The following is a 20,855-nucleotide window of genomic DNA, read 5'->3' on the forward strand; positions in this document are numbered from 1 at the left end:
GTAAACAAATATTGGAGCATATTATATATGTGGTTAAGGTTTATGACTTGAAACTAAAGTATAATTTTCTTCTTTTTAAATTTAATTTTATTTTTTTATACAGCAGGTCCTTATTAGTCAATTTGATACACATCAGTGTATACATGTCAATCCCAATTGCCCAGTTCATCACACTACTAAAGTATAATTTTCAATTTTCATCCATGATTTTGAAATGAGGTAGGGTAAATTAGACGAGCTAAATATTCTACTGCATCTAAAGGTTAGAAACATGTAGTCTATATTGAAGACATTATATTTTATACAAAATTATGTTAAAATAAAATCTTAATATTCTGTTACTACCTAATTTCACGTTTATATTTTATCCTTCTACTAACAGTCTTCAATTCCCCATTCATTAAAATTTTGGAGAAAAATAAAGAAAGAATGTATTTGTTCGGATGCATTGCATGTATTACCTGAATAAATTCTCACAGGGACCCTGATAGAAAAGTAATTATCCCTCATTTTTCCATGTGAGAAAACTGAGGCACAAGAAGAAGAAGAAACAGACTTATTCATATTACTAACAAGTTTAAGATTTGGAAGTAGAAAGCAGCTCGTCATGACTCTGACAATGGTGATTATTTTTTTGTTTTTTTTTTGTTTTTTTTAGACTTGCCACACTTGGCTTGTGGAATCATAGTTCCCAGACCAAGGGATTGAACTCTTGGGCCCACGGCAGTGAAAGCACCAAGTCCTAACTAGTGGACCACCAGGGAATTCCCAATAGTGATTGTTTTTCTATTGGTACAAATTAATTTTGAAAACCTCCAGTCAAAATTTATTCCCTTGATCTAAAAAAATCTGATGACTCTCAATTCCACATTCCTAGAAAGTTGCAATTCCTTAGCATGGCATTCAATATTCTCCTTAATCCAGTTTGCTCCATGTTTTTCTACTTAAGTCTCCCAACTTTTCTTCATTTGTTTTATTATCAATTCAGCATGGATCACTTGACATTTGCTTAAAAGGCCCAGTTGTTTTCTTTCTCTTGTTTAATGTCATGCTATTCATTCTTACTTTTCTCTACTTTTATATTTGTTGAAGTCCTATATATCATCCAAATCTTAGGATAAATATCACCTCTTCCATGAAGCCTCTTTCCATCTTTCTTAGCCAAGTCCTCATAAACCATCACTTACACCTCTGGTTTGGAACGCGGGCAATCTGACCCTATGCTATAGTTATTTGTGCATCTGTCTTAGCTCCTTTATCAGACTCTTAAAGGGAAGAAACCCTTCTACATATTTTCCACAGTGCCTGGAATAGTTCTTGGTACATTCTAGAGATCAATAAACATCCCTAGAATGAGTGAATTAAAGTGACAGGCAACTGAAGAGTTAGATTTTATGCTTTATTAAAAAGTGAGGTCCTTTTGTTGTAGATTTTCATAGAACTTTTCAAAACTGATAAAATGAAACTTGCTCATGATTGATAGAATCTCCAAATGTTATCCCCAGGATAGGTTCTGGAATAGTAATATAGAAAACCTTCTTGTAAACCCATGAAAAGCATTCCAAAATGTCAAAGCTCCTTGGTTTAAAAACAATGATAATGACATTAATATGGAAAACACATGCGGTAATTAAGGATCTATATGTATGTGTGCATGCACTGTGTTAGTTTTTTTTTTACTGGATTGACATACCTACTTACCAAAGAATAGAACGTATTTGTGACACAGAATGTTAAGATAATTTGTTGGTAACACATGCATTGCTACAAGTTATAACAGTAAGAAAAAACATTATAAATTAAAGTACCCATGGGTCATTCAACTCAGCTGGCAATACACCTGAATAAAAAGGGAGAGCTAGACTTAATCTCCAAGCCTGTCATTTATTTCTTTCACACAAAATGTATGGGACACAGGTGGCCAGAAGTCAAAGATCATACTCTGCCTGAACGCTTCATAAGGCACGGTACAAATGTATGGGACCTGCTGGGTGAAATCAGAAAGTCACTAGAATGGGGTATGATTTTAGTGACCCAGGTCAAAGGCCATACAGCTTTTGGTGTTTTACAAATGTTTGACAGATTAAATACCCACCTCCTAGGGATAACAAATAGGCCATGGAGCTAAAACTATTCATAAGCATTAAAGCTTCATTCAGAATTCTCCTTATGAAGGATGCAGGTCACAAGGATTAGTAATATGGTTACAAAAATTTTTTCCCGTTGTTGAAAAACTGTACTCTGGACAATACCCCTGAGTGTAATTGCAGGTCACCCAATATGAAGACTAGAAAAACAAAAAAGAAAAGAGTAAAAAAAAGCAGCAGTTATACCCAGACATGTCCTTCTCTGAAATGCAGCATTACCTTTTTAGGATTCTTTCATATTTTGCCAAGTATTTTTTTTCTTGGATAGAGTGTCATATTATCACTAATCTGCGTAAATTATTTTGCTGATATTCAGCACTTTTTTATAGTTCACTATCTCTAGAAAGTTGACCTGATACAAGGATATGTTTGACAAATAATCCATGGGTGTTATAAGGACAATAATGTATGGTATTGTGTGGAGAAGTGCTTTATACATTTTGTAAAATGCTCTGAAATTAAGGCAGTATTATGATTTAACACAGTATCTCTTTATTCTTACTTGAACTCTTGTGATAGTATGCTCACAAAATTAGATTGTGTTGTTATATGCCTCTCCCTCTTTTGGTGTTCTTTTACAATTTGAAAAGAATAATTTAGTTTTCTTGGTGGCTTTATGTAAACCAATGGTTTAAGTTACTGTAAGTCAGAATAACCCGGAGGGATTGTTACAACACAGATTACTGGGTCCCAGCCCAGAATTAATTTTTTTTTTTAATTTAAAAATTTTGTCAGGGCTTCCCTGGTGGCGCAGTGGTTGAGAATCTGCCTGCTAATGCAGGGGACACGGGTTCGAGCCCTGGTCTGGGAGGATCCCACATGCCGCGGAGAAACTAGGCCCATGAGCCACAACTACTGAGCCTGCGCATCCGGAGCCTGTGCTCTGCAACAAGAGAGGCCGCGATAGTGAGAGGCCCGCGCACCGCGATGAAGAGTAGCCCCCACTTGCCACAACTAGAGAAAGCCCTCACACAGAAACGAAGACCCAACACCGCAAAAATAAATAAATAAATAATAATGATAAAAAAATTTTTTTCAGCTTTAAGGTATAATTGACAAAACCTGTATATATGTAAGGTGTAGAACATGACCGTTTCACATCGATTTACACTGTGAAATGGTCACCACAATCAAGCTAATTAGTATTCATTATCTCACTTAGTTACCTTCATTTGTTCTCCTTTTCATTCCTCCATCCCCCTCCCTTCTGGCAACCACCTGTTTGTTCTCTGTATCTATGAGTCTGCTTCTATTTGTTTGTTCATTTGTTTTGTTTTCTTTTAGATCCCACAGAACTTTTTATTCAGTAGTGGGGTCCAAGAACTGGCATTTCTAACAGATGCCCCCAAAATGCAGGTGCTGCTGGTCCAGAGATCACACTTAGTATCCACTGATCTAAACAACATGCCATTACAACAACAGTGTTTTCTTTAACAGTGACCCTTAGACCATCTGAAAAGTACTTTAAAAGAATTTTTATTAATTTTCCTGAATCCTGCGAAATTTGCTATCAAGATCGTTGTTACTGTTCTTTGATATCCGAGGTAATGCTGATTATGTTTGTGCTGGTAAGACTATGACTGAAAACTCAAGTCATTCATTTTCTAAATTAAACAATGGTTGTCTGTTTGTACTCTTACGGATTAATTACTGTTTCCAGGATCTTCTACATGTGACTTCTTTTTCATCAGAAGTGGTAAGAGCCACCTCTGCCTCTAATACCTTCATTTTATATTGGCTATTGTCAGCTTTTTTTTCCCCCAGAAGGCAATGCCTTTGTCACATAGATTTTATATCTATTTACAGTAATCCCAGTTTACTCTAGTTTTAACACATAGTATGAAAAGTCTTAGAGAAACAGTGCCAAAATCTTTCATATTCACTTTAGCAGAGGTGAGATGTTTTGAGTCTACTGTCAATATCAGACTTTCAATTCCAGAACTTATTCATGTTGTTCTAGACAAAGAGATTTGCAGAAAGAAGATGGGGACCTAGGGATACAGGATTTGAACAAACCACTCAGCCCTTAGCATCACATCAAAACGCTGCAGTGGGTATTGCTGTTGGTTTGCTAGTGTAGAATTTTATCCTTTAATCTCCCTCTAATTATGTAGTTTTCTTTGAGGCTATTTCTCTATTGATTTATTTAGATCAAGAGATAGAGGAAAGTAAGTAATAGTCTTGGTTCCCATTATTTTCTAACTGATAGTAATTAGTTCTAATTCTAATTCTCAGGATACTTTATTGTCGATGCTAAGTTTTAGTTATTAGCTATGATTTCAATAATTATTCATGCATTGTATCCTAATGTGAAACTTCTTTAAGATTTCTATTTATGCACACATGCAAATACCACACACAGGGTTTTCAGTCTTAAAAAAAGAAATAGGAAAGGATTAGTAGCAGGCAAGTAAAGGGATATGGTCAATGTAAAAACACATGCTAATAATACATTGTGCTTCAGTCTGCTATTTAACAACCTCCTGGAAACATAGATGTGACATCTGTTTTTAGATTTTCAAACTGATTTTTATTTTTAGCCTAATTATATACATACATATATATGCATGTATTATATGTATAAACATGTAGTGTACACATATATATATTGTGTGTGTGTGTGTGTGTGTGTGTGTGTGTGTGTGTGTGTGTGTGTGTGTGTATCCCCAAGGGGATAACAGAGACAATACAGAGAAAGCATTATGTAGGGCAAAGGTGTAAGTATGAGAAGTTATAAGAGCAAAACAAACAATGACAAAAACATTTAGGTTTGTTCTTTTGCTTATTTTCTCCTGAAAATCCGCCTAATTCTACAGAAGGATACGCTCACAGGTTACAGCTCAGTTTCACTTTCCTCCTCTCATTCAGGATCCCATCCAGTCTACCAAAATTGTAGGAAAAGTCCTGCTGTAATTTATAACAGACTGTAAAAGAATCAACTGACATTTCTTTAAGATGAAAAATAATTTTTCCAAAAATCTTTTAACTTCATCTTCACCACTACCAGGACTGTGAATTTATTTATTAATTTCCTCCTGCAAATGATTTCTATTTTAAACTTATCCAGTGTATTGGGAAAGTTCTCTTTCTAAGTGAAGCAATTCAAAACATAAGTGAGCAGGGAGAGGAAAATGGTAGTTATGCACAAAGAGATGTGTGCGTGTGTGTGTGTGTGTCTGAGTGAGCGGGTAGTGAATCCCTTTGAGAGGAAATCAGGAAAGGATTGCTTGTGAGAGAACCTCAGGCTCATGGTAAGCCCCACCCTAAAAACATACGATCATTTTTTATAAATAATACGTATTGATGTTTACATATTGATGCTTAACTCTAATATGCCCCATGGTTCATATTATGGTTTATTTCCTTAATGCTTCTTGAGTCTTTTCCTCCATTAGACTATAAAACCTGATTTCTTTTCTTTGGAAAAATCATCAAATCCAGTATTATACATATAGGATCTAGGTAACAAATTTTGACCAACTGAATTATTGTCCCATTTCAATCTAACAATCGTATTCTCTAAAGGGGTTATAAATAGAGTTTGATATCAGATATCTAGATGCCATCAGCGCCCAAAATAGGTATAAGGAATAATGTTAATAAATGGAATATTTGGCTGTATTCATGCCATGGAATTTCTCTCTTGCTTCACCCACCTCTGGCTTCCAGACATCTAAGCAGATGGAGTACTTTTTCTAAGTTTGAAAGTTAATATTAAAACTGATATAAAAATACAGTAATGGTTTTCAGGTTAAATGTTTCTCAGACAAAGTAGGAAATCATTTTTATCCAACACATGACTCGATATAGTATTTTCTAACAAGGAATTTTCCTGTGAACGAGTAAAAGAGATTTGGAATTTGTTGCCCTTCGTAAATCAGCTCTCCAAACATGGAATTCTATTTTTCAAAATTAAGCCAAGAAAATAAAATCTACCAAAAAGAAGGCATATTGATTATTGCTGTTCCTATGTAATATTCTGAAATATTGCTCACTGAGGTTTGAATACCTAACTCTGTAGTTACCTTTTCTCTTTTTTCTGTTTTATGGGTTGCAGTGAAAGAACACATGCTTTAAACAGTTGAGAAAAACTAAGGATTACAGTGACGCCAAGCAAGGGCCAAGATGTGGTCAAAACTTTGTGCTAACCTGCCCTGAAGTTGCCTATTTCCAGGTGAATTGTATCCTAAATGCATTTAAGAAAGCCAGTTCTCTCCTGTTGCTTGTCAGAAAAGCAAGATCTAGTTTATTTCAGGAAGATATGAGTTTATAATACTTACGTTTTTTACCTATAACATAAAGCCAACGATATTGTCTACTTAAAAATATGAAAATAACCTGGAGTTAGATAGATATACCGAAAAAGGAAAGGAATTTGCACTTGAGCTGTAGTGAGACATTCAGGTACAGAAGCAGAAACAAGATCAAGGCGGAGAGAACCTGCCTTTAGAACAGTCGACATCAGCAAATCCCTAGTTTGGGCAGCAGGAAAACTTCTCAGTGAAGTGAAGACACCTTAAATCCTGATTTAATCCTCTACTTTGTTCTTCTCATGTGTTATGGTTCTACAGGTTTGGGTTTCTGTGAGACCTGCTTCCATGTTGGTAATTCCTGTTTTCCTTCTATCCATGCCAGTTCTGATGCAAAATCATCCATTATGAAGAAACATAATGGAGACTCTTCCTTGCAACCATAACTTTGGCAGCATTCATTGATTTTTGTCACTAGTGGTTGTTGTGAAAAAGTTGTCAGTACTTAAGTTCACGTTTTTACCCACAGTGGTGGAATATACTAATTGGTTAGTGTACCAATGACAAATCCAGATCTTTAAAAAGAATTCTAGATGAATACACTTTAAATTGTGTTCACATTTAAAATAAAATAATTACTGGCTACGACACTGGATCAGTCCTATGAATATTCTCCTATGGGTCTACATGAACTTTTCAGAGCTTGATTGAAATATCTTATTGTTAAAGATTAAATTATTTACAATGACTACGATGAGCTGGACTATTGTAAGTGAGCAAAAATAAACCACGAAGAAAGTAGAAGACCATTAAGGGAAAGGGGAAAGGGGAAAGATTAAAGAGAGTAGTTACTACATGGGGCATGTAAACCCAGAATAGGGTGACTTAAGCCCTGAGAGCGTGGCTGAAGCACTTTAACTTCAAGGTCCCATTCTCTTCTGTCTCAGTCTCAGTACCACAGCTCCTTGATGTAAGTCTGTTGAGCTCCTGAGCACGGCAGGGAGGCAACAGTACAAATTCTTCAAGTCAGAAGGGAGTAAGGTTCTTGAATTTAAATTTATTCTTTGAGTCTTTTCATCCAACGAAAGCTGCCTGGCAGAGCAGTTAAGAGCAATGGAATATTACTCAGCCATAAAAAGAAACGAAATTGAGCTATTTGTAATGACGTGGATAGACCTAGAGTCTGTCATACAGAGTGAAGTAAGTCAGAAAGAGAAAGACAAATACCGTATGCTAACACATATATATGGAATTTAAGAAAAAAAAACGTCATGAAGAACCTAGCAGTAAGACAGGAATAAAGACACAGACCTACTAGAGAATGGACTTGAGGATATGGGGAGGGGGAAGGGTAAGCTGGGACAAAGTGAGAGAGTGGCATGGACGTATACACACTACCAAACGTAAGGTAGATAGCTAGTGGGAAGCAGCCGCATAGCACAGGGAGATCAGCTCGGTGCTTTGTGACCGCCTGGAAGGGTGGGATAGGGAGGGAGGGAGGGAGACGCAAGGGGGAAGAGATGGGAACGTGTGTGTATGTGTGGCTGATTCACTTTGTTGTGGAGCAGAGGCTAACACACCATTGTAAAGCAATTATACTCTAATAGAGATGTGAAAAAAACCCCAAAAAACATGGGCTTTTGGCCTCTGCTTGAATGGGTCCACCCGGCTCTGCCAGGTAGTGACTGTGTGACTTTGAAACTGTGACTTCATTTCCATATCAAAAAACCTGTAGCCAGGAAAGGAGCCTACTTTGTAGAGTTAAATAGGGATCAAGAGAGGTAAATATAAATGTAAAGTATCTGATACACAGTAAGCACATCGAGTGGCAACTTACAGTATTGTGAGGGGAAGATATTCTATCATCTATTATCTATTTATCATTTGTCTACTTTCTACCTCGTTACAAAAGGCATTCAATGTGGATAAAGAGATTCTAGCAAAAGAAAACATACATGTCTTACTGGAAGTTATTAGGGTGCTCAGGAATTTGGGGCAGCCACCTGGACTTGATGCTACCTGTCCTGTACTTTGCCCTAAAACTGGTCTCTGCATGTTGTGCTGTGAAGACCACTGAGGAACAGAAACATGTCTTCATGAACTGAGTAAATTACGGTTTCCTCTCCCTGTGTGAAGCCTGTAGTTTTCTCCTCAGTGGAGTGGAGTATGCTTACTGAGCATCGTCACCTGGATTTGTAAGATATCAAACAAACGGTCTCTTCAGGCCTGCACTTGTCATTATCGTTTTGAGGAGGGCCGGTATGGCCTACGATACTCAGGGAGGAAAGTAAAGTCAGAAAATACAAAAGCATCCCCATTAAAGTGCAGCTTAAGAAAGATATAAGCCCAGTAAACTTTGAAGTTAGTGAGAGGTAGGCCGATGATGCTGGGAATTGTGATTAACTGCAGTTCCACTCAGGTGCTGTGCCACTGTATCTGGATGGATGACTTTAGATATTGTGAGAGAACATAAAAGACTAAAAGCAGCAGCAAAATTTTAAAAGAGCTTTAGTGGTTGTGATGAGCTCTGTTATTTCTGAGCGTTTTCCCGTGGTTTGCATATTATTAGCAACCTAAGGTGAATGGATTTGCCTCAGAACCACACTATAAATCATCATCTGAGGTAGTCGTAACAGTCATTACCAGTGTTTGTGTTCCGCACTAAAACGTCTTTTTGTGCTTACTCTCTCTTCTTCCTTTGCATTCCACCGATCATCAATCACGAAAGCAGCTTGGCCATTTCTCTCTGTCTTGCCTCAGTGAACTCCGACTTTCCTTGACCGTTAACCCCTAACTGGAATGCACAAGGCCTGGACGCCTCTGTGGGCCCCGATTCACCTCTCGCAATGAGCTTCCCTTCCTGGCACTGAACTGCAAGGCAATATTTTCCATCTGTTGAATGAAGAGCATGACACAGGCAGCTGGATATGGTTTTGGAGCCCAGGGCAAACCAACGATGCACAACTCACTTTTATTCCACAAGCCTGTGGGAGCCCAAAGAGATAAGAGGCCTTTCTGCTAGGCTGAACACAGAGCCTGGCATTCAGAAACAAACCCTCCTTCCTGAAATACTCAATATGTTTTTTATTCAAGCCAGAAACATTGTGGGTTGGAATAATCTAAGGATGAATCTAATCTGAAGTTATCTTGAAACGTGTGAGTAAGCTTCTCTTTCATACACCAGCTGTTTTCTTTCCGTTGAATGTTTACTGGATGGGGGAATCAGCCAGTGTTTCTTACGCAGTAGCGGGGAAATTTTGTCTGCTCCAAAAGAAACTACAAGGCCTTTCCAAGGAGGAGAGAGGAAGAATGGTTCATCATGGGTTCACACAAATTTGGGGGCAGGGGGCTCTGATAAAATCACATCCTCAAATTAGGAAATACTTTTCTTTATAAAGCATTCTAAGAAATGTTTTATCCATGACTGCTAGCTCTCCTTATCAGAATATTTGAGACAAAAATGGTTAAAATAGCATTGCTAAGGGTATAAAAATAATTTTCCCAAACATTTAAAAATATATTACAGAATTTGTAATAAATGTTGATATATATATATATATACTTTCTTAATTTACATATTTGAGGAGAAAAATGACTTGTTAGGTATTCTGAATAGGATCGTTGGCTTTAAAAATCAAAATGGGGAGAAATAATCTTGGTAAAGGGAAAAAAGTTATGTAATGATATTTACTTGTTCAAAACATGTCAGTTGCTCTTCAAGAATTGAATTATATCCTGGCATGGTTTTCAAGACTTCATGACTACACCCAAATTCACTCCAGTCAAACAGTACCGTTTACTCATATTAAAACATCCAAATAGTCTGACACTTTTTCCTATGTTCTCTGTGTCTGAAATTCCCTTTTCCATCAATTTTGCATATTAAAATTCAACCTACAGAGGACACTCTTGTTAGTTAATCTTTCTAAATCTTCCTTATTTCATTAATATCCTTCCCTCTGGAAATAATCACATTTTAACTGTTTTGTGCTGTGAATGGCATTCTTATCTCTTCTTTTTGACAGTTCTGTTTGCAACTACATGACAGCTACATTTTACTGCACCTACACTGCCTTTAGACTCTGCACTAGGTGTAATACATATGTTCCCTCATACTATCTCTACAGCAAGTTTTTGAGGTTAATATTATTATCTTCATTTACAAATAGGAAAACAGAATTCATAAAAGGCTGAGACACTTGCTCAAGGTCAGCCACTGCTACGCGGTCAAAGTGGAATTTAAACCTGAATGTGCCTGATTAAAAAAGCCCAATTCTTGGGAGGCAGAAGACCTACATAGACATTTCTCAAAAGAAGACATACAGATGTCCAACAGACACATGAAAAGATGCTCAACATCACTAATCATTAGAGAAATGCAAATCAAAACCACAATGAGGTACCACCTCACACCGGTCAGAACGGCCATCATTAAAAAGTCTACAAATAATAAATGCTGGGGGCTTCCCTGGTGGCGCAGTGGTTGAGAGTCCGCCTGCCGATGCAGGGGACATGGGTTCATGCCCCGGTCTGGGAAGATCCCACATGCCGCAGAGCGGCTGGGCCTGTGAGCCATGGCCACTGAGCCTGCGTGTCTGGAGTCTGTGCTCCAAAACGAGAGAGGCCACAACAGTGAGAGGCCCGCGTACCGCCAAAAAAATAATAATAATAAAAAAAAATAATAAATGCTGGAGAGGGTGTGGAGAAAAGGGAGACTGCCTACACTGGGAATGTAAATTGGTGCAGCCACTATGAAAAACATTATGGAGTTTCCTTAAAAAACTAAAAAATAGAGTTGCCGTATGATTCTGCAATCCCACTCCTTGGCATATATCCAGAGGAATCTATAATTCGAAAAGATACGTGCACCCTCCCAATGTTCATAACAGCACTATTTACAATAGCCGAGACATGGAAGCAACCTAAGTGTTCATCAACCGATGAATGGATAAAGAAGATGCGGTACAAATATACAATGGAATATTATTCAGCCATAAAAAGAATGAAATAATGCCATTTGCAGCAACGTGGATGGACCTAGAGATCATGATACTAAGTGAAGTAAGTCAGAAAGAGAATGACAAATACCATATGATACCACTTATATGTGGAACCTAAAATATGGCACAAATGAACTTATTTATGAAACAGAAACAGACTCACTGACATAGAAAACAAGCTTATGGTTACCAAAGGGGAAAGGGAGGAGGGGAAGGATAAATTAGGAGTTTGGGATTAGCAGATATAAACTACTATATATAAAATAGATAAACAACAAGGACCTACTGTATAGCACAAGGAACTATATTCAATATCCTGTAATAAACTATAATGGAAAAGAGTATGAAAAATAATATATATATGTATAACTGAATCACTGTGCAGTACACCAGAAACTAACACAACATTGTAAATCAACTGTACTTCAAAAAAATAAAAAAGCCCAATTTTCTTTTTCTCTGTTCTAGTTTTGTGGGCGTTTTTGCGGACATGCACCAACTGCTGGGTCTGATCTTAATCTCTCTAGGCTCCAGTGCATCTCATTCGGTACTGATACTGCCAATGAATTTTATCAGACTACATCCAATTCACAAAAACTTGGTCAAGTTTATAGAAAAATGTAATACAAAACTGCCATTGGTTTTGTTTAGATATTTGTCTCAGATTCCACAATTGTTAGATATGAAATAATTCCAATATATGCACACAAAGTACTCAGCCATGTAAGGTTTATGTGTGCATGTATAAGTGTGTGGTATAATCATCCACTGATTTTCAGATAAAAGACAATTTATTCTTTTAATACTTGTCACTCACTGTTTCTCTCATTTATTGAATTCTTTATGCTAATTTTGGTAGTTAAAAAGAATCTGAATTTTCGCCTGTTAAATGACCTTTATTTTGTTAATATTTGGTTAGGAAAAGGCATTTGCTTATTATTTTTTTCTCATCCTTAGAATTTTTCATGAATTGTTTTATAAAATTTAGGTGAGATTTATTTGCGATAAGCATCGAGCCATGTTCCTTGTAAACAAATAAGACCACGGTCTTTGAGAACCTAAATGTACTAATGAAGAATATTGAGGGGAAATAACTTGCCAACCGTAACCTTGGAACCAAAAAATGTTACAAAATTTTTCTGTTCAAAGTTTATAACAGAACCTGTTGCCTCCAAGGCCATAAACAATTATGATTATGGTTAGATACTCACTTAATACATTTATTTGTCCTTTTAAAGTTTGATTAACAAAAATGTACCTTTACCAATTTCAGTGTGTGTGTGTGTGTGTGTGTGTGTGTGTGTGTGTGTGTGTGTGTAAGAAGGAAAGGTATTGAATTAATCGTTGAAAAATTCACAATATTTTGGTTCTTTTCCACTTTAAAATGTCACCAAATTTACATAGACCATCGAAGTTTAGTATCCTTCCAAGTATAAATTTTGGACAGTGTCACTTGATAATAAAATACTTATGTATAAGATGCAGTCTACCATTAAAAAACCTGTAGTCTATTTTGTGTACATATGTAATTATTGAAAGAGAAAATGTTTCCCCTGGCTCCAATCTTCCTCACTTCCAATCTACCCTTTATTTTCAGTTACAGGAACTTTTCTAAAATACAAATAAGAATATATAACATATTCTTACTTGAAGTCCTTCACGCACTCCATGACTTTCATGATAAAGTACAAATTTGTTGGCTTATCCCTCCAAATTGTTTTTGACATGGTTCCTTCTTACATCTCTAGCCTTAACATCATCTTACATACCTTAAATATCAAGACATAGATCTTTTTATTTCCTGAAGTAACCATATTACTTTGGAGAATCTGGAGGCACTTAATGAAGGAAGTGATGTTTAAAAAGACTCTTGAAGAAGAGATGGACATTGATAAGTAGAGGAAAAGGGGTGTAAGCATGCTGGGTGTGAAGTGTCATAGGCTAGGGCAAAGGATGCGAACAGAAGAGGCATGGGTTTCCAGGAACCGGGGAAGAGTTTATAATGAGAGTAAATGGGACTGTGAACTAGAATCTGGATGAAGGATGGGGTTTGCTATTTTTTAACTCACGGATGGTTCCTAGATCTTTAGAGTTGGAAAGGGTCTCAGAAATTGAAGAGAGGAGATGATGAAGGAGGAGAAAGGAAAAGAAGAAGACAAAAGTAAGCTTAGTCCTCTAAGAGAACTCATCTTTACAATTTTATTCTACATTAACTACATTTCAGCAAAATTATTTTTCTGTTAATAATAAAATCAGCTAACTTTGTTACACTTGGTTACTAGGTTATATCCTGAAACATACAAATCATTTCACATTCAACATTGTGAAACCATCATCATTTCACATGTAATACTAAACAGTTAATAAATGGAGTCCTAGATATTCGTACCCTTAATTTTTATGGTTAAAGCATGGATTACAGCAACAGAAGATCACAAACCTGTGTTCTTAGTTTTAATTGCTGAACAGTGATTCAGGTCATGGCTTTCTTTTATTTTCCAGTAATTATTTAGTACTGTTGATAGGACATAGTGGAAATGAATACTGTTTAAAAACGTAGTCATGTATTTCTTTCCCAAATGTCATCTTAACATTACATAAAGCCTTAAACTTCCCGTATACATTTACAAAGAGCTTTGAGAGGAACAGGAGAAGGAAAAGCTGATTCTCATTACTCTTTGAAGTTGAGACTAAAAACAAAAGAGTAGGAAATTACTTATATCCGAGCCAGCTTCCTATCGTCATTAATGAAGTTATCTTTATCTCCCTGAGTTGTTTATTGTTCTGATTTAATATAAAAAGTTGATGTTTCTTAAAGACACTGTTTTCTTTTGAGGTTAGTATAAAGAAGATAATAAACTGTCCATAAATCACAATAATGAACATATAAATCTACTGTGCACTTTTTATTATGCTTCAGGTTTTTATATTCCTCATGTATTGATCATGAACTACATGTTTACATTTAAATTCTTTTTCTAGGCTTTGAAATTAAATTAAGATTATAAAAGAAGATAATTTACTGTTTTTAATTTGAAGTGAATCTATTTTATACATTTTTATTGATTTATTAAATACATCAATTTCCTAAAAATCTATTTGAGTGGTATTTATTGAAAATCATAATTTTTATTATTCATCTTCATTATTTAGATTGTATTTACAAAATACTTCCCTGTAAAATGTAAATTAAGTGTGCCTGCATGAAGAAAAAAGGGTAGCTTTCACTCCCCTTTTTTTTACATCCTTCAAGGTAGTTGGGCTTACGCAGAATCTCCATAGCTGCTTGCTATTTTTCATTGTGCCCTTTAGAGCCACTACACAGCCAAAATGACTATATCCACACTTTGACTGGATGCTACATTTCTTCCTTCTAATACAGCAGGCTCAGTTTCATTCATTGGATTGGGAAGAAAACAACGGAGTGTACAAAGGACAACATATTGTTCCCATAAATTTAAAAGATTGCTATCATCTATCCCTTAATCCAACCAAAATAATATCTCATCAGGAAGAGCTTTCAACCTATCTTGTCATATATCATGTGCTTTTCAGGCTCTGTTCTTTTTTATAGTATAAATTTGTATACTTTACAACATTTCTGAAAATCAGGTGCAGAGTATCTGAACCTTGTTTCCAAATTTTGTGTTCCATCTGCCATTTTATTTCTCATTTAAGATACATCCAATGTCTCCAGTGAAATGGCATGAAAAGCCCAGAGGCCTCTTGATCAACTCCTTGTTAAGGAGCTGAAGCAGAACACGTCTCCCGTGGTAGAGTGTACTAAAAAGACATTTTCACCCTGAAATTAGGAATTTGTATTTAATATATTTATCACAGTGCCTGTAGAGTATAAATATACGGTTATCCCTTCTGTTTTATTACTTCATTATAATTTGTCATTAACTTTTTGTGCTGTAGTTTCTTTACTTGTTGACTAGAGATAGAACAGTTGCTTGTAAAGGGCATCAAAAGAAATGCACAGATGTGAAGACAAGTGTGAAGATAGGATATTAAGCTACTACCATAGGTTTTGAAACTTTGGCTCAATAGTTTTATTACTATTTTTGTTTATATTAGATATATGTCCAGAATCAACAATATGTTAGAGGCATGAGTTAACATTCCCTAATCCATTGAGCTTTAAGTCTCCTGCAGGGTAATATCTTATTCTGCTGCCAAAGAGAGTGTCTGAAAACAAAACTGATCATGTCATTTCCATGTTGCAAATCCTTTAATAGCTCCCTTTAGTATGAAACTCCAAACTCCCACTCAGGATGTGTAAGATTCTTCTCAAATTGGACCCTAACTATAATTAAAATTTAATTTTTTACCACACTTCCAGGTACACGTTGAGTTCTACACACACTGAACTATTGGTAGCTCCTAACTCAACACACTTATGTCTTCATTTACATTTCTGAATCCCTAGAGGTCAGAGACCATGTTGTCACCGTCTTGTTTTCTTCAGCAGCCCTCCAAGTAATGCCTGGCTGCAGAAGACTTTGAGACCTTGTAGGTTCAATGAGCTCATAACTTGTATCGTGCTTAGAACTCACAAGGTAGCACTACATACCTCATCTTATTTAATTCTCACAACAACACTTTGAGTTGGGAGTGCAGGAATTATCATATTCTCTAGGAAACTGAGGCTGCAGGAGAGTAACTCACTCACCTGAGATCTCAAAGCTGGTGAGTGATATAACCCAAGATTCTACCACCCTTTCACTAATCACTTTTTTAATTAAACCTCATTGTGTTAGTAACATGCATATATGATATAGTAAATACATTATATGTGTGTGTGTGTATGTATGTATGTATGTGTGTGTATATATATATATATATATATTTTTTTTTTTTTTTCTTTCATTCTGTTGGTTTGTTTCTTTGGAGACTACTGACTCATACAGGGCTCACCATATTCTCTTTTCCCCCCGAGTAATTCCTCTCCTAGCTCTTTCCCTGCAGTTCCCATGGAGGGAGTATAAACACAAGGATTGGTAATGTAGTGGGATTTTATTATAGCTGGGCAGGTTCTGGAAAAATTTCCCCCTGACTTCAGATCTCCTATTTGTCTCATCAATCAATTCAGATCTAGGATGTTCTGTAAAGCTGATTGTATTGGTTTCCTAGGCCTGCCCTAACAAAGTACCACAAACTGGATAGTTTAAAACGACAGAAATTTATTGCCTTACAGTTTTAGAAGCTAGAAGTATGAAATCAAGGTGTTGTTAGCTCCCTCTCAAACCTGCAGGGGAATCCTCCCTTGCAACTTCCCAGCTTCTGGTTTTGGCCTACAGTTGCTGGCATTCCTTGGTTTGTGGCTGCATCACCTCATTCTCGGCTTCTGTTATCACATGACATACTCCATGTGAGTCTGTCTTTACACGGCCATCTTCTTATAATATCACCAGTCACACTGGATTAGAGGACCAGCCTACTCCAGAATAACCTCATTTTAACTTAATTAATTATATCTTCAATGACCCTATTTCTAAATAAGGTGATATTCTGAGGGGCTGGGGGTTAGAATTTCAATATATTTGTGGAGGGAACCACAATTCAACTTATAAAACTGAGTAAATTTGTGGATCAACTGGCAGCAGTCTAACTTGCCAGAACAGAAATAGAGAGAAAATGAGTACTACCTGACCAGGGACCATGGCCATACCTGGGCCACCAGACTCTGCCTAGGTCTACCACGTTAGTTAATTATTTGGAACCAGGAAAGGCAGAAGGTTCTCAGTCTTTAAGATGAAGATACTGTAGATAGTATATATCCTGGCCCAGTGACTATCTCCCCTGACAATCAGACTGTCCATTCACATTTAAAGGATTGAAATAGTGAAGAGAAGAAGAACAAAGCTAATAGAAACCTGAGGAGAATGCACAAAGGGCTTTCAAATACGAGGGGAAAGGTTCCGTATGTTCATCACTATTTTTCCAGTTCCTGGCACATAGTACCCATTACATAAATATTTATTAAACAGATGAATCTGTGTTAGCAAAGTGTTAGCAAAGTACCAGGCACATAATAAGATGTCTATAAATATTATTCTTATAAATGTTATTCCTACTGCATATGTCTATGACATCAAGACCTTGGTGTCATTGTCATTCACTTGTTTATTTAGTTCCTTCTGGGGATTGTTACATATAGACTCCCTGAAGTAGGATGGAAATACTGCATTTATTCAAATAAAACAAAATCACGGCTTACTGTAAGGCTCCATTTAATGACTCAGTGCAAAGCTAAATGCTCTCTGTATGAAATTTATTTGTTCACTTAACCCTACAAAAATTACTTGGCACCTTGTATTCATCCGTTATTCATGTATTCATTTACCCTTTCTGCAGACGAGTGTTTGCTACCTGCTATGTGCCAGGACCCTTGTTAGATGCTAGGAAACAAAGTCTGAACCCCGTCCCTCAGGGAATTCTCTATCTAGTGAAATAGTGTCCTAGTCAGCTTGGGCTATCATAACAAAATACCGTCGACTGGGTGACTTAAACGTCAGACATTTATTTTCTGGAGGACAGGAGCTCTCTTCCTGGCTTGTAAATGGCCACCTTCTTACTGTGTCCTTACACGGCCTTTTCTCAGTGCACACGGTGGGGGGCGGGGAGAGAGAAAGAGAGAAAAGGAGATCCTCTTCCCTTCCTCTTCTTATAAAGTCACCAATCCGATTATGAGCGACCCATCCTCATGAACTAATCTAAATATAATTATGTCCCAAAGACCCCATCTCCAAGTACCATCACATTGGGGGCTAGGGCTTCAACATATAAATTTGGGGGAGGGACACACATCTAGTCCATAATAAATAGAGACACAATGGAACCAATAATTATGACATAGGAGGTCACCTCCAAAAGGGGGTTGTTGAGATGGAGATACCAAACATGGCTCACACCTTCTAGAGGCTTGTTTGAGATAAAGTTAAAGCGAAAGACACATAAAGTATCGGGGGATTTTTTTTAGGATGAGGAGATTTTATTATATTTAAAAACTTCAGAGAAGGAGAGCAAGAGTAGGTTGCAGTTGTAGCAGTGATGGGAAAAAAATGATGAAGCCAAATAACGCAGCAGATGGGAAAGTGTAAGATGAATTACACAGGTGAACAGCTTAGTTTTAAACAAGAAAAAGGATAACTTCTTCTCTAAGACTGTAAAAGAAAACATATATAGAAGTGTAGATACATTTGTAAAGTTGGGGTGGAAGTTTGAAACAGTTCAAATATTGACCATCCGCGTTTTCTCCAAGACAATTTTCTTTGAATAGAGTAGAGGAAGGTATTTGAATAGGAGACTTGTGGGAAAATTTTAACATTTGAAATAACTTTTGAGGAAGTAGGAGAGAAAACTGCTTAAAGGAAATAAAAGATTATTGAGAAGCACTGAATCCCCAGGTGAGTTGACAACCATACATTTGACAACCTTACATTTACTGTCAGACAAATCTATTTACTTGGGAGAATTTCTCGAGAACTACTAAGGAGCTGTGGCATTACAGTAGTAAACTTCTAAGATTAGTAGGCTAATAAATAAATATTATGTACATTTATGATTTTTGTTGTTTTTGTGGTTAACATAAATGAGAAATCCAATTTTTTTTTTCATTTGCTGCTTCTCCAACCACTTAAAATCCATTCGTCCACTTGGAGATTCTCAAAGGAACATCATTTTTAACACACCAGGGGCTCTTTCAGTTATTGTTCAACTGATAATCCATCATCCCTGTGTACACCACCTCTTGGAGAACTCTTACATCTAGATCTCTTCCCTATTCTTGCTTCAGTCTTCTATTGAGAATATGCTAATGAAAAATACTGATCAATATGTTATGAATGTAAAATAAGATAAGCAAAGGCCCTTTTGCTCAGTGAAACCTCTACCAGCTGGCACTGTGATAAATAAAATTCTATCATTAGATCTTTAGTCCTTTCTTACGATTCAAATACAGAAGGAAATGATTACAGGTAAATGTTAATAGGTATCTGTACTGGTTTTTGTTCATTTACTTGTTTATTTGTTTTTAGATCGTTTCCCAAGAGCATATGTTTACAATGAAGAAAGGAAGAGAGCATGATACACCAGAGCAAAGCACCCATGTGTGTGTTGGGAATTGGGAGTAAGTACAGAAGTGAATGAGAGCAGAGCAGGTGAACTGGAGGCCCCATGACGTTGCTTCCGTTGTAACTGCCAAAGCCATATTCAGCCGCTTCTGACAGCTACGTATCCTCTATTCTCTAGATGGGGGCTGCTCATATAAAGGAAAAAAATAAATTCGAGGTTTGAGGAAAATCAATTATAGGTTTTGTCTGGAGCTCGTGAGAGTAAATGAAGGTGGTGGCAGTATTAGAATAAAAGGGTGTGAATGCTGTCAGAGCATTTTTAGGCATTGGGAAATACAGATAAGCGGCTTAGGAAGGTGCTAAAATTTAGGGACAAATTTGGAAATCATTCACATCGAAATGATCTCTGTTGTTCAGTGATGGATTCATGTATTATTTACTCCTGGAATGGGAGGAATGCTAAAAATCAAAATGCACTTTAACACTGGGACTGAGAACTCAGGTCTTGGACTCTGAGAGTTTGCTGCCAAATTACTGCTCCAGGAATTTCTGTGTCATTTTGGGCAAGACACTCAAAATATCTTAGGCTCAGCAGGAACACTGGTAACATGGAGATAAAAACTATTTCAGAGCTTTAGTTGAGGATTAAGTGGGATAATGCATGTAAAGGGATGAGCAGATGCCTGACATTTACTATGTCCTCGACAAGTGTTACTTAATATTATTATGAATGTTATCATTATTAGCTTATGTACAAAAATTGGCAGGCTTGCCTTTCACCAGTTGTTGGTTTCTTAAACAACTATCAGTCACAATCTTCTCCACTGTATACACAGAATACTTGATACAAAATAAGGGGGGTATTTAATGACTTAAAAAAAAAAATCAGGAAAATGCACCTGGTGAATGTTAGTATATTCACAGTCTACAGGGAATTCAATTCAATGAAGAAAGGAAATCCAGCATCAGTCTGGAACAACTGTCAGTCTCCAAAATTGATTTTTGGGAGTGCAGAGTGATAATCTTTTACCCGAGTTTCTTAGAGCGAAAGCTTTACAAGGGGGCTGTCTGATAGTTAAGTCCGTTTTAAAAGATATTTCTGTAAACACGCTAAAGTGCTTCCTGTCTCAGACTAGTTCTTGCCGAATGACAGGGCACTATTCAGCGTGATGCCTGGAGCTGAAAATGCAGGAAGCTATAGCTCGTTCTTAATGAATAAATCCTGTGTGTTCCTGCTGTCACTTCTGCTAACGCTTTTGTAGAAGCCAAGGCTGGTGCTGCGGTAAACTATCAATAATTAGGACCAAGCGGGTCGGCTATTTTAGTATCTTGACATAGCAGAAACATCTGTTCCTGTATATTCTTCTTTTAAAGCACTGA

At 36.7% G+C, this 20,855-nt stretch overlaps 1 long non-coding RNA gene across 5 annotated transcripts in view; it reads left to right on the forward strand.

The window, feature by feature from the left end:
- Positions 1-20,614, forward strand: part of LOC307176546 — a 237,741-nt gene extending 217,127 nt beyond the window's left edge. For 3 of the 5 annotated variants that reach the window (XR_013824814.1, XR_013824816.1, XR_013824817.1), the window contains one exon: positions 6,205-7,601. This is a non-coding gene — a long non-coding RNA (uncharacterized lncRNA). Of the gene's footprint in view, positions 1-658; positions 2,685-6,204; positions 7,602-19,439 lie in introns of those variants that run through there. The other 2 variants (XR_013824815.1, XR_013824818.1) reach the window with 2 other exon arrangements.
- Positions 20,615-20,855: the final 241 nt, after the last annotated feature.

Source organism: Stenella coeruleoalba (genome assembly GCF_951394435.1).
Source record: "Stenella coeruleoalba genome assembly, chromosome: 18".
NCBI lineage: Eukaryota > Metazoa > Chordata > Mammalia > Artiodactyla > Delphinidae > Stenella > Stenella coeruleoalba.